Here is a 13,771-nt window from a genome sequence, read left to right as displayed (position 1 = left end):
TTTCCCCAGAAATGCATATATCTGTATTCATAGCAGACAAAAAAAACCTGTCATCACCTCCAGGTAAAAAAAGAGAACTGTGAAACAATGGTACCAGTAAATCTGTAAATATGTTAAAACAGGGGAAAATTAACATTTTTCCATTGGTAAACCATGTAGCTGTGGCAACTTATATAATTAACAAATTATAAGACTATCAAGGTTGACTTCCTACTTGCATAAGCCATCAACATTCACAAAATGGAATCCAGACAGAGCTCCAATCTGTGTTTAAACTGCTGTGTCTATCTCAGCAAGCCATCCTGGACAAAGTCCTAATGCTACTGAAATCAATGCAAAAACACACAAAAAAGGAGATTATTTCAGGGTTTCCAGGATTCCAACAGATCTCAAACCAGATTAAAACCAGATCTCCCCTGCCTAAATGGTAGGATGAGCTTTCAAGTCATTATTTTCTTAGTGGTAGTCTGAATTTACCAAGTGTCTTCTCCTACCAGTGAAGCTTGTTATTCCCTCTTGGTAGGTTTCATTGCTAATGATGATCAGTAATTCATTCTATCATGAAAAAATGTTTTCTAGAAACCCTTCATTCCAAACTAAAAGCAAAACCATGAGCATTGAAATATGGTGTCTAAACTGAAATACTGAAATATCTGGAAATGGCAGTTTGGAGAGTTTCATGACATAAGCCCATGGAGTCTGAAACCAAAATAGTCAATGATTTCTGGCAACTGCAGCGTCCCATAGCTGCACACACTGGGGAATTCCATTGGCTCCTGGCTCTGTGGCAAAAATCCAAAAATCCCTGAGGTCTCCAGCCCCACAGGCATTCAAATGGAATCCTGTCACTGGGCTGAGAAACCTGAGCTCCGGGCAATCCACAGGTGAAAGAAGTTAATTGAAAGATAAGTCTTTTTCTCCTGATAAATCACTGGGTTTCAAAGCTGCTGAATAACCTTGCTTTGTTACAAAAACTTCCAACCAGCTCCAATCAAACAGTCACAGATTAAGTTAAGAAAAGCAATTTAATTGAAAGAAGGTGCAGGGAGAACTCTGGGGGATTTGTGTAAGTGCTGAGGGACACTTCCAAAAAAAAAAAAAAAAAAGTGTACGCTCCTACAACCCCGATTTCTTTGTTGGGACAGTATGGTACTAAGGTATGAAAGAAAAATAATCAGTGTAGATTTCCCCATTTTTCCCTTGCATTGCATCCTGCAGATTGGAACAGTACTGATCATCTGTTAATCAGTTGTTTAGGTGATTACTACCAGAGAACAAAAGAGATCATATGTGTGAAAATAAGCCAGGCAGAGATTCAAGAGAGATTAAATAACACATTTTCTTTCTCTCTTTCTAGTAAATGTCCACGTTATGAAATAATAAAAAAAAAAGACAGAAAAAAATCCACCTAAGGCCATTTTCTCTAACTCAGGCTCCAGAGATATCTTTAAAAGAACTTGCTTGCATTTTTTTCTCTTTCTGTATTGAAGAAATTAATAAAAGATCACCATCTGGGGCAAGTATGAGTTTGATACTGTGTTTTATTGATGACAAACTCCAATTCCACCTTCAGGTATTCACACACCAGTCCAAAGCCCAGTTGCTGCTCCAGATGCTGCATGGATCTACCTGAAGGCAGATTAGGGATTTAAGGCAGTACAGTACACAAGATGGAAGGTGTTGCACGTGAACTGATGGATGTAGCAAAGTGCTTTCAGATGTGCTAAAATGGTGGAACAGGCTGCCGAGATAAACTGGAGCTGCCCCATCCCTAAAAGTGTTCAAGACCAGGGTGGATGGAGCTTTGAGCCCCCTGGTCTGGTCGAGTGGAAGAAGTCCCTGTCCACGGGCAGAGGATGATCTCCAAGGCCATTTCCAACCCAGGCATTCTATGATTCCCTGGATTCTATGGAACCCTGGATGTGGCCGCGTTTGGATGGCTGTGGGAAAGAGGCGAGGTCGGGGTCGGGGTGCCCCGTAGTCCCAGGACGGCGAGATGCCGGCGGGCAGGAGCGGTGCTGAGGGAGGAGCAGGAGCGGTGCTGAGGGAGCAGCGCTGAGGGAGGAGCAGGAGCGGTGCTGAGGGAGCAGTGCTGAGGGAGCAGTGCTGAGGGAGCGGTGCTGAGGGAGGAGTAGGAACGGTGCTGAGGGAGCGGTGCTGAGGGAGCAGTGCTGAGGGAGGAGCAGGAGCGGTGCTGAGGGAGCAGTGCTGAGGGCCAGGCTGGGGCCGCTCGGGACGCTGCTCGGGGAGCGAGGGGCCTGGCTTGTCCCACACCCCGCACCCACTGTGCTCGACAGCCTGGAGCCGTGGCTGAGAGCGGGGAGGAGACCCCCCACCCCCCATTCCTAGCGGCATTTCCTACAACCTCCGGAAAATCTCAGTGAGAAGCCTGACCCGCCCCGATCCCGCCTCTCATGGCAGCACGGCTGCTCCGCCGCGCCAAACCCAGCGGCGGCCGCGCCCTGCCCCGCTCGGCATTCCGTGCTCCTCCCGCTCCGCAGCGGACACTCCGGAGCTGTTTTTCCCTCGCGTTGGCGCCAGAGTTCCCCGTTTCCCAGCGGGCGCAGACATAGTCCGGCCCTTCCCGGCCCCGTTCCCGTCCCTTGCCGCCCTGCGCGGGCGGTCCCGGCACGTGGCGCTCCCCGGAGCTCCCTCGGCCGCCGGGCGGAACGGGGCGGCGGCGGGACGGAGCTTCACCTCCGTGGGACTGCCCGCGAACGGTGCTTCGGGCTCATGGCCTCCCACCGGGCCTCCCCGTGTCCGCGGCGCCTGTGGGGAGCGAAAGCTTGTCTGCGCAGACCGGGCATCTCAGTGGTGTCAGCACAGCCAGCGCACCTGAATGTGCTCCTTGTTCCTTCCTGGCACTCCCTGCTGCCAGACAGATTCCTGCAGTCAAAACATTTCGGTGCAAAGCAGCTCAGTAGCTTGAGTTGCAGGTGTGGGAATCACCGGGCCCAGTGTTTGGAAGGGTGCTGTGGTTTCTCACCATGAAGTTCCTGTAGAGCTAACACGACCCGTGGGGGGAAGGGGCTGGGAGATCCCAGTGAGCCACCGATGGTTCTGTGTTTTTTAGATACAGCACTGACAAGGCGCAGGGGACACAGTTGCTTTGGCTTCAGCCTCATCAGGCCTTCAGTAAGAGCTGATGTAATTCCTGGGTCCTGGCTCCTTTCTTTCCCTGGTGAAACTGATGATTCCTTCAGCCCACCTGGCACTGCTGCCAAACTGGGGTTTGTCATGAGCATCCTCTACCAAAAACTGGGTATTGTTTACTTCGGCAGTGCTGTTATAGGGAACCCTGCTGGCTAGCACTGCAGAACCACAATGGGGTGTTCAAAGCTGTGTTATTACAGGTGGTGAGTGTATAGCACACTTCCTCATATTTAGGGGCTTGTAAGGGTTCATCTGAAACCCTCTGAGATTCTCCCCTTTCCTTTGATCAATGGATTGTCCTAAATCTAAACTACAAGTGCTTGGGGAAAGGATATCCAAATGCCTCTTTCTCATGTGTGGGTCATAAAAGAAAGGCCCAGCTAGCAGTAGGGTGAACATGTTGGAAATTTCTGAAAAAAGGGAATATTCTAAAACACCGGAACTTGCTTGTGACCGTATCCTAACCACTGCCAGGTTCGTGAGCTTGTCCCCAGACAGCACACATATCTATCTCATGCCCTCTCTTCTGCTTCCTCCACCTCCAGTTCTGATGCACCAACAGATGTATCCAAGAAGAGCAGAAGAGGTTGGAAGAGTGGCTGAAGCTGTGGAGCGGCAAATCCTCCTCATTCTGCTCACTCACTGCTGTCTCTGGACTGGCAGAAGAGTGGGGTACCTCTGGCCACTAAAGGAGCTGCTCTCAGAATTACAGGTTCCTGCTATTCCATGTTAGTCACTCTGCGCGCATGAGTGCAAACTAAACAGCCAGCAGTGAAAAAGTGTACGTTGCCCAGATGCAAACAGGCATTTCTGGAGAGAACTTAGTGGATGTGGGAGACCAGAAGTGCAGCTCTTCCATGATTCACATCCCCACCAAGAAGGCAGTTGTGTTCCAAATTAACCTGTGTAGGGTTGCTGTAGAGAACAACCTTCCCTGCAGAAACTCACTTCTCCTTTGCTGTCTGTATTATTGTGTGTTATGGAAAAAAAATAAGATTATAGAAGGACATCTGAGATGGTCCCTGAAAGTTGTGTCTCCTGATGCAGACAAGTGGCAGTTCATGTCTAAATTATTTCCCAGCAAATGCTGACACATGCAGTTTCTCCTGCTCCACACTGACATGATGCTGGGAATTTGGTCAAGGAACAACTCTTTACAGTCCTGTTAGAGAACAACAATTTGGCATGTCTTTGGAGCTGTCTGTACTGTGAAACAGGACTTGATTTGAACACAGAAATTACACTTTTTTATTGTAAGAAACTATTCTAAGAAGTATCTTCAGTGTTCAGTCTTCACCAAACACCAAGTGAAATACTCTTTCAGGTGGTTTTGCCCATGCAAAGTTCTGAAAATAAAAAACCTGAATCTGTACCTTGGGTTTTAGGGTGTGGGTTTTTTTTCTTTTTCTTCTACAAAAATATGGATCTTTACATCTGTATGGTATATTCCAGAGCTGTGTAAACAGTTAATTTCTTTGATGCATGAATATCTCTGAGCTCCCCAGGTGAAAGCTGGAAACAAATTTATAATTAGCTGGATTGTAAGATTAACACCTACCCTATAGTCCTATATAACACCTACACTATAGTCCTAATTCTAGTTGAAAGATGAGGTTGAAATGTTTCTATGATATCATAAATCTCCTTAGGCTTCAAGACATTACTGGGATATACAGCGCTGCAGTATCTGGTATAGCACTTAGAGCTGTTACGTCTTTTATGTGAATCACCATATGGGTCCGTGAAAAATTAATTTTAAAATGTTTGATTTTAATTTAGCAGTTCTTTCAAGGTAGTACAGCCCCAGCAATCACTACTGGGTCCTCTGGGAAACAAGAGAAAAGGGAAAAAAAAAGAAAGGAACATTTCTGGAATCACTTTCTTTTGCCCAACTCAGTATCAGCGGGCAGAAGCAATAACGAAGGGGCTGCAGGACTGCTCTCAGCTATTATTGTGCCTGGCTTGCTCTCAGCATGACTCACTGCAGACAATATATAACACCACTCACAAGGGAAATGAACAGTAAATACTTGGCCCTGGATATTTTTTTTTAACTCTCTTCAGTTGGTTTGGGGTTTTTTTTTTTCCCCTCTCTGATTTGTATCCCTTTATCCTCGCCCATGTGCTATATAAGCCTCTCAAATCTAATGTCCATAACACCACCCCCCACTGGTAGCAGCAAGCCCTTCCGCTGCTGTAGGGTTTACTTTGCAGAGGTTTACAAGAAGAGGCATTATTGAGAAACTGTATGTGTTAACCCAGTGGCACAGGGTTGCTTCAACACCTTCCCTCTGGTTTTTCTTTTCTTGGGGGAGGGGTGGCTGCTATTCTAGCTAAATGCATCTCTTGCTTTGCCGTAGCAGCCAGGCTAGCTTAGGAAGAAAACCTTGGGGCTAAACAGGCTAGGAGTGCAGCCAAGGGGGTCAGGAGACAGCTTAAGGATTATACTACATAATTAAAGGCTGACTCTGAACATGCTTCCTGGTACCCTGTGTTCAAACATACAAACCTTTTTAGGTAATAATTCTTGGTCCTCATTTGTATCGGAGGGATTTGTAGGTTAAAGTTGCCATACAGGTAGTGAGTCAGGATTACAAATTATTCATCTAGACTATGAAGAGGCAACACCTTCCTAAACCTGTCCTAGCCAGTGAGAACTGAGGGTAAAATATAAATAGATGAACATGCATTGTTTGTTTTTGTGCAATGCCCTCTGGGTGCAGCTGACGTCATTCTGCAGCAACTTTCTAGATTGAAAATGAGGATTCTTCTCCTGAAGTGCTCTGTGATCACATCAGGGCCAGAACATTCTTCTACTGGATAAAACCTGTGACACTGAAGACCCACATTCAAGCTTATATTGTGCTAGCTCCAAGGAAAACCCTTTTATCTTCAAATATTTCTAATCAGCTGGAGCCAGGACTAAAATCTAGGTCCTCCATTATTCGTATTCTAGGCTAGGGCTGCTGCCCCATCAGCCTACACAGTACGATCACTTGCTCTCCGGCTATCCCCCATCCCGGATCAAAATGACTCCTGTAGACTCTTGTGTTTGCTAAAACAGCACATTCTAACATTTCAGGCAAATATTCTAAGTCTATGAAACTACATTGATTTAGCATTCATTGTCTAAAAATAGGTCCTAGCAAGATGCTGGTACGAAAAAAGCTAGAAGCAATGGAAAGGAGGAAAAAATACTGAACACACATATTGATAATATATAGTGTGAGCAAGGACTTGTTTATCTAATGCTATGATGCACAAATAGACAAAGAACCCAGGCAGCATACGTTCACTGATTGAAATACATGATCAAGTATGAACAAGGATAAATCACACTTCACATCAAAGTTGTGAAAAATGCATATTGTACGTTTTGCCTGATTTTCTACCAGAATTATCAGTTTTCTATTTCAAGAAAAGTTGTAATAAGCCAGACTTCATCTTCCATACGATGATGTATTTAAATCGGACCTGTTGTTTTGTTCTTTTTTCAGAATACTGGCTTTTTAACTACTTTGGTTAAATTCTAGTGTGCTGTAAAGAAGTCTCTTGTCACATACATAACAAAACAGAAAGAGACACCAAACCATTAACGTACTATTACAGACAGAAATGCAAAGAATTTTGCCCTGTGTAGTGAGCACTGCCTTGTAGTTTCGATGAAGCTCATGTTTGACTGAATCAGTGCCTAATCTTTTGTACATATTACTGTCTAGTGTCTGCCTGCTCCCAAGTACTTTTCATTCCTTAAAAATCTCTTGTTTACAACCATTTCCTTGTTGGGTTTTTGGAGAACAAAGACGAAAAAAAGGCTTTATTCCTTGGGTTAGGTCTAGATCACATATTCAAGGGAGAAGAGAGATTCTGCTACACTTTATTCAATATGATGTTACAAGAAAACAACAGTTACAGGCTGACAAACCATTACATCTTTCATAATACAGACAAATTACAAGGTGTAACAAATAATGCGACATTTATTTTACTGTACTGTTTACGATGCTGTTCTTCTGAAGTATATATATATTTAATTACATTAACATTGTTTTCATGTACCAGCCCTCCCCTTTTCTATTTGTTAAAAAAAGAATACCTCTTAGTGCACCATACAAAAATCCGCATGGCAGCTGGCAAGCAGGAATTTTGTATGCAGCACCATGGAAATGCATTTTGGGGGATGGGAATTATTAGTGCATCCTTTACTTTTACATTTTTTGCTTATGTGAAAAATGCAAGGCAGTAACGTACAGTCACTCCACCTAAATGCTGGTAGGGGAAAGTATTGTTATGCTCAGTAATGCAACCTACTTCTGTTTTATAGGGGGTATCTGCATTTTGCTCCTTAGTCTGTACAGCCTAAACCTTTTATATAACAAAGATTACAAACCCAGTAATGTTCACAGATGAATATTTTGTATATTCATCTTTTTGTGTATTCATATATTGAGCATTGACTACACATTTGCTTGTGTGCACTGACACGGGGTATACATAACCCACCAACCCACAGGGCATATATTTATTTATCTTACCTTCCCTTCCCAGGAGTCTGAAGTACAGAACCCCTATGCAGCAAAGAGAAAGCAAAATCCCCTGTGCCTCTGTCTACTGCAGATTGAATTTTCACTGTTGTACTGATGACTTATCCTAAGCCATGGTTCTGATTAAAAGTAAGAGCAAGAATTAAAAGGACCCAACTGATGTAGGACCCCATACAGTAATGTAATGTCAGAACTATTGGAGTCCTGTCTGGGGTGATGCCTGCTAGGTGTGGATTCGAGTTGAACTGAACCCAGCATGAGAGAAGACTGAGCAATCTCCAGCTGGTTGACTTGTAAATTTAGGTTCTGTGAACTTGAATTTGTAAGGACTGTCTTTATCATGCAGACCATATCTATCACCATCTTCCCTTCCCCATTCACTTAATATTAGATTCCATAGAGAGCTAGAACACGCCCTCCCACTTTTATCTGCCTGCTATACCTGCTGCCCTGTCGCTGCTCTCCCATCTTGCAGCAAAGCCTCATCCTCTCAAGTATCACCAGGACAGATCTACTGGATCTCAGCCAAGTGGTAGGAAAATGCAAGTTAAGCTGTTGCTGGCTACTCACTCTGAGCAAATCCCACAGTTTCTCTAGGACTGTACCCCAAAAACTATTGGTCACTGAAGCCAACTTTTGACTTCAACAACGTGACATCATTGACGATGTGAAACATCATGTTCCAGGCACCCACATCTGGAAGGCTGGGCTACTTCTTGTGTCTTTGAAGATTCTTTGGGAAACTGATTTCAGAAGGATGAGTGAAAAAGAGAGTAACACTATTGATCTTTGCTGAAGCTGTCTCAAGAGCATTGATGGGGTTTAAACAGTCCATTCTGAACAATGAGAAGAGCAGTGGTGAAAACAGCTGGACAGGTGGGCAGCTGTCTGGGTGGGCAGCTGTCTGATCAGTGTCAGGCTAACTGTGGAGGTAAGGGCTCTGCTGGAAGGGAGGAGTGAAATAAGGTTGTAATGTCAACTGTTAATTTCCTGGGCAAAGGAGATTCTACTATCTCAAAGAAACCCTTGATATTTCCCAACAGATTTGATGTTACAGAAGATTAATTTGCAGTGCTCATGTGAAAAGCGCCATCCTGTTGAGCCTAGGTTGCCTTCATGCCAGTAGACCATCCCCAGGGCCCAGAGCCTCCATGGGAGAGCAGCAAAACCAAGCCACCACAGGCAGTGGGGGTACCCAGAAAGTGGGTGCAGAAGTAAGAGACCCTGGTCACTCCTCAATGATCAGTAGATAACTGATCATTAAGGAGTGAGAGATAACTTCATTACTGCTGAAGATTAAGTTGCTATTTAGAAACCTAGGTGTTTATGAACTTTCATTCTGGCAGTTAATTGAGTTTGAAGACTTTTGGATCAACTTTATTTCAGTGGTTGCTTAGAAGTGGGAATGGGGCAGAGAGGATAATCTCACGTGCACATGTGTTCACACACATACGCACACACACATACCTTAAGCAAACACTGTACATGAGTCACTATGGAGAGTAATGTGCTAGGCTTGTGGGAACAATTGGGGAATTGCTCTATATTAAATCTTCAGATGGTTAGTCGAGCAGTGTAATTGCTTGCCTTCAAATTTAAGCTGTCAAGTAGAAGCATCTATGGAAACTACCCTTATATTCCTAATCAAAATCTTTGTTATGTTTTCAAAAATTCTTCAGATTTTGCAGCAAGTTTTTTTTTCTAAAAATAGCTAATTTTAATCATCAAACTGCACACAATTTAAGTAGCAAAGATAATGTATAAAAGACTTTTCTCTTACAAAAAAAAGGAAACATGAAACCCAAACAAACCACGTCTAAGGCAGTTTCAGTGTGTGATAAATTCAAAAGTTCAGTGGTCACTTTTCCCCCTATAAACACAGGGGAAGAACTGTAGTAAGTTCTAAATATGATTGTGACTGAAAGTGGCTTTCAGATGGCTTTTAGCAGATCCTGAAACAGAGATGTCAGTGGGGAAAATTGTCTTTTAATGGCTGTGCAAATATTGAGAATATTTCCATGGTTCAGTTCTTTGAAAGTGTAGACTCCTGTCCTAGTTCATTAAGAGACCTTTTGTAGCTGCTTGTGCATTCAAGGATTTGCCTTATTTGGTGTCTTTTTCTTATTAAACACTGCTGGAGTTTAATAAGATGGCAGTAGCACAAATCCTTTCCCCCTCCTTTTTAAACACTGAAAGCTAACCCAAAGCATTACCACACTTCCTTAAAATGTAATTCAATGCATCCAGCAAGCAAAGGATGTCAAAATTGTGTGTAGAATAATATTGCCTAGCAAGTGCTTCTGTCCAAGCAGGACTATAACTCAACAGTGATTTTTGCACCATACCTTGCCCTCTCTGAATGCAAAGTTGTAAACAGGGCAGCTTTTCCCACACCCCTGAACACAATGCTCTCCCCAGCCAAAATGTAGCAGGGGCTTCCTTTTCTAAAATCACACACACAACTTAGTTTCTTGCAAAGTTTGCATTTGAATGATTAATTCAGAAAAGCTATCTAAAGACTAAGGATCATGTAGTGCCTTCCAATCACCTCAGAATACCTATGGAAAATAACTCAAAAGGTGCTTTGGTGTGGAACAGCAAACAGTCTGGGATGAGGAGAATTCTCCACCTTGCTTTGTACATGGCAAAGTAACACAGCTAGGTTTAATGGCTCGTTCAAAGGAAGTTTTTCTGTACCTCAGTATCTGCCTTGAATTAAACAGAACAGTTTCATCATCTCTGTTTTCAAGAAATTATTCCAAAAAGTAACTAGTGTGACGAAAAACATAGAGATGTTAGCCAAGATCCATAAAAAAAGAAAGATATATTCTTGAAGAGAATAAAATCATAAGGAACTCACTGTGTATCTGTCAGCTGCATACATCTCATAAGTTTTGCTTTGTCTTTCTCACAGGCCTATTTTGAAAACTGGCATGCTACATAGCCTAAGCAGAGTAACCAAATTTAGAGTACTTAAGTAAACATGCAATTATTGCCATGTTTTTAAATGGATATGAATGGTCTGAGGGGATAATGAAAAAAGAAATAACCCAACAACACTTGAGGAAGAGTGGCAAGTGTTGTAATTGTCAGCTGATCGGACAAGTTGGGCTTGCCCTGGGAAGAAATAGTCTTCCCATTGGTTGCAAACTATGCACAACCCTCAAAGAAAACACACAGTCTTTTATGCCACTATTGGCTCTTTTTGTACAGTTGTTACTGAAGAAGTGTGAACACCAAATGTGTTGTCTGAAAGTATTTAAGACATTGCTGGTGAAAGCATAAAAATCCTTACAAAGATGCAGCGCTGCAGTGGAAAATCAAACAAAATCAAACACAAAAGACTGAAAGAGTACATGCCATGTATCAGTAAGCAAAAGCTTAATCTTCACATAGTTCTCTGAAATCACAAGGTATCCAAATGCGTGCAAGGTTTTAAATAAATTGCAGGGAAAAACAGGGTCTTGCCAGCTTCAATTTTCTTTTGAATGAAATCCACCATAGAGACAGAAAGGAAACAGGCCGTGGTTCCTTCCTGGTGTCGGCCTCCTCATTAGGTTTTTGTTTCCCTCCTCCAACCTGGTAAATTTAATCCTGTAAGGAAACAATATAAATTATAATAAGCCTCATGAATTGCATTTTGTTTTTCACTTGGTAAAATATAGGTTAGGCCAAAGCCAGTTATGAAGATGGCAGCTCAGAGTGAAGGGCAGACTTCCAAAGCATGTTTAGAACTGGTACCTCAGGAAAAGGAACTTAAAATACCAGTGTTTTCAGGGTGGTCACCTAAGTGAGATATATTAATCCATATTCATGTGTCTGTGCCCCAAGAGCTAATCTTCACTGGTACCATTAGCACTGACATTCTCCATGGAAAATTATAGACAGCTGTAACCAGTCATCTCTTCTAAAGGTGGTCACACCCCCTGAATGCAAAGGAAGGTTGCTAAAAATGCTGGCAGTGCTTCAGGAGCTTACAAGATTTTTTTGCCCCTTTCTTTTTTTGCCCGCTTTCTCCCTAGTGATCTCCTCCATAACAATGCTTGTAACTAGTTTTTGAAAAGGTCTCCTCAGTTTTCCTTTCTGAGAGTTGTTTGGGGCACCCTGAAGCAAATCAGAAACATTTCTGCAAATATACCCAGGTTATGGAGCTTGATGTGCTGTGTCTAAATGCATTTACCTTTATTTCAGTGTATTTCTATTATCCAGGCAGATAATTGCAAACTCTCCTTTCAAATATAAAAATAAATGCCATCAATAGCTTCACTTATGTTGTCTTTCACTCTACTGATGAAGCTCAAAGCAATAGCTGCATTTGCACAAAGGTATCCTGATGTTTCTGAGGTTTACACAAAACAGGAGGCAGGCTGAGAATGTGGGACAGGAAAACAAAGTATCCAATAACTGCAAGAAGAGCCACAAGGCTGAATGAAGGCTAGATGAACTGTATGAACTGAAGCCACTGAAAGGATTTTATAATTAACATATTTAACTCTTAATAAATCCCCACGTAGAATTTTATGTCAAGTAATAAAGTGAGACTTTTTGAGAAATTCTGAAAATATATTTGTTAAGTTCTCCAAGACTAGAACTACAGAGCTGATACATTTTTTAAATGCTGTTGCAGGAAGACAGTCAGATGTGAAGGAATTTCAGTCCTTAAAAAAAAGAATGCTGAAATATTCATTGAACATGGAACTGGTTTGTATTAGCATGTCCTAAAACTATTTAAATCAAACTGGATGCAGGTGCCAGTGAATCTAGTCTAGTCCTCATTTCAAAAGCAGCAGAAAAACAAGACATTGGTTTTGAACTGCAGTTTCAAGCATAGCACTTTAATTGTGGCTTTCAACAAAACACCCCAATGTCTATGCAATATCTTAACTTCTGTAATTTCCAGGGTTCCTGTCATGATTCTTGAGAGCTCTTCTATTCTTTAAGAATCAGGATACCTGAATTGGATTAATGGAAGTCTTTTCTTAAGCATCTTGGGCCCTCTTGCAGCTCGGTCTACCACCTCTAGAGTCCTTCTTGGGTTGTTTTCTAAATGTGTCTGGAGCTTGTGTGGACTGTCTATTCCACATGAAAGTCCCACTTTCCCCAATGTCTAGAAGCTTGGCTGAAATGCCAATAAATCTTGTTTCAAGGAATACATTTGAGCTGATGCATTTAGCTTACCTTCAAAAGCTTAAAAAGGAAAGCAATATTTGGAACGTGCAGAGATTCACAACTGCTCAGTGATGAAACACCAGTGATAATATTCCCCAAATTTCAGATTTCCCTTCCTTCATGAGCACTTTTCAGGGGTATCCTTTTTAGGACCTCCTTCTTGGAAAGAAGCAACTAAACTCCCAAAGCTCCTTCCAATACTGAGGTTGCATTTGCCCCCACTGCCACCCACACTCCAGTTGTGGAAAGCAGGCTTGCAAGTTGGAATCTGCATCTGCCCAGATCCAGAATAGCTGGCCTAATTTCAAGCTAAGCCCAAATTACTGGAGTTCCAGAGACTGGCATAAGCAGCAGGGACGTCTGAGACAGGTAATAAAATTATGAGGATAGCAAAGTCTCTGGATGCATGTTTTTCTAGTAGTTATCTAATTGCTCAGAGGGTCATTGCTCATTTGAGAATAACTGCAGTTTAATTACAGAGAACTTTTCCTTTCTATCACTGGACCTCAGGACAGTATCTAAATGAGGTAAGTATCACACTTCTCCTAGGATTATGCTACAATTTCCCAGTAACAACACTACATTGTCTGGTTTCAAGTTTGGCTTTGTAGGCAAAGCTGATGACACATTCTCCAGGGCAGGGCCTGAGCTTTTGGAATGGGGAATACCTTCATTAGAAGCTTAGCACTTCCAGAATCAAGTCCTAGAACATTAAGAGATTCTTTAGAAATTAATAAACTGAGAGCAGCTACCATATAACATATGGGGAAAAAAACCATCTTTGCACACTGGACTACTGCCAGCACCAATGCACACTGCAGGCAGAACACTGAAAAGTAAGAAAGAGTAGCAAGAGTTACTGCTTCCCTGCTCTGGCTCAGTATAAGTCAGATGACAGTTATAAG

The 13,771-nt window shown here is 42.6% G+C and overlaps 1 protein-coding gene across 7 annotated transcripts in view; it reads right to left on the bottom strand.

The window, feature by feature from the left end:
* The window catches only part of CDK14 (cyclin dependent kinase 14), a 346,858-nt gene that overhangs the window by 25,625 nt on the left and 307,462 nt on the right, over positions 1-13,771 (bottom strand). For 6 of the 7 annotated variants that reach the window (XM_071428969.1, XM_071428973.1, XM_071428974.1 and 3 more), the window contains one exon: positions 7,015-11,291. The exons of the other annotated variant lie outside the window; for it this stretch is intronic. The gene's annotated coding sequence lies outside the window, so the exon portion shown is untranslated. Of the gene's footprint in view, positions 1-7,014; positions 11,292-13,771 lie in introns of those variants that run through there. 7 annotated transcript variants of the gene reach the window in all.

The sequence above is a fragment of the Agelaius tricolor genome, unplaced genomic scaffold (assembly GCF_023055355.1).
Source record: "Agelaius tricolor isolate 1412-34295 unplaced genomic scaffold, bAgeTri1.0.p SCAF_6, whole genome shotgun sequence".
Taxonomy (NCBI): Eukaryota; Metazoa; Chordata; class Aves; order Passeriformes; family Icteridae; genus Agelaius; species Agelaius tricolor.
This window is presented reverse-complemented; position numbering and strand designations above follow the sequence as displayed.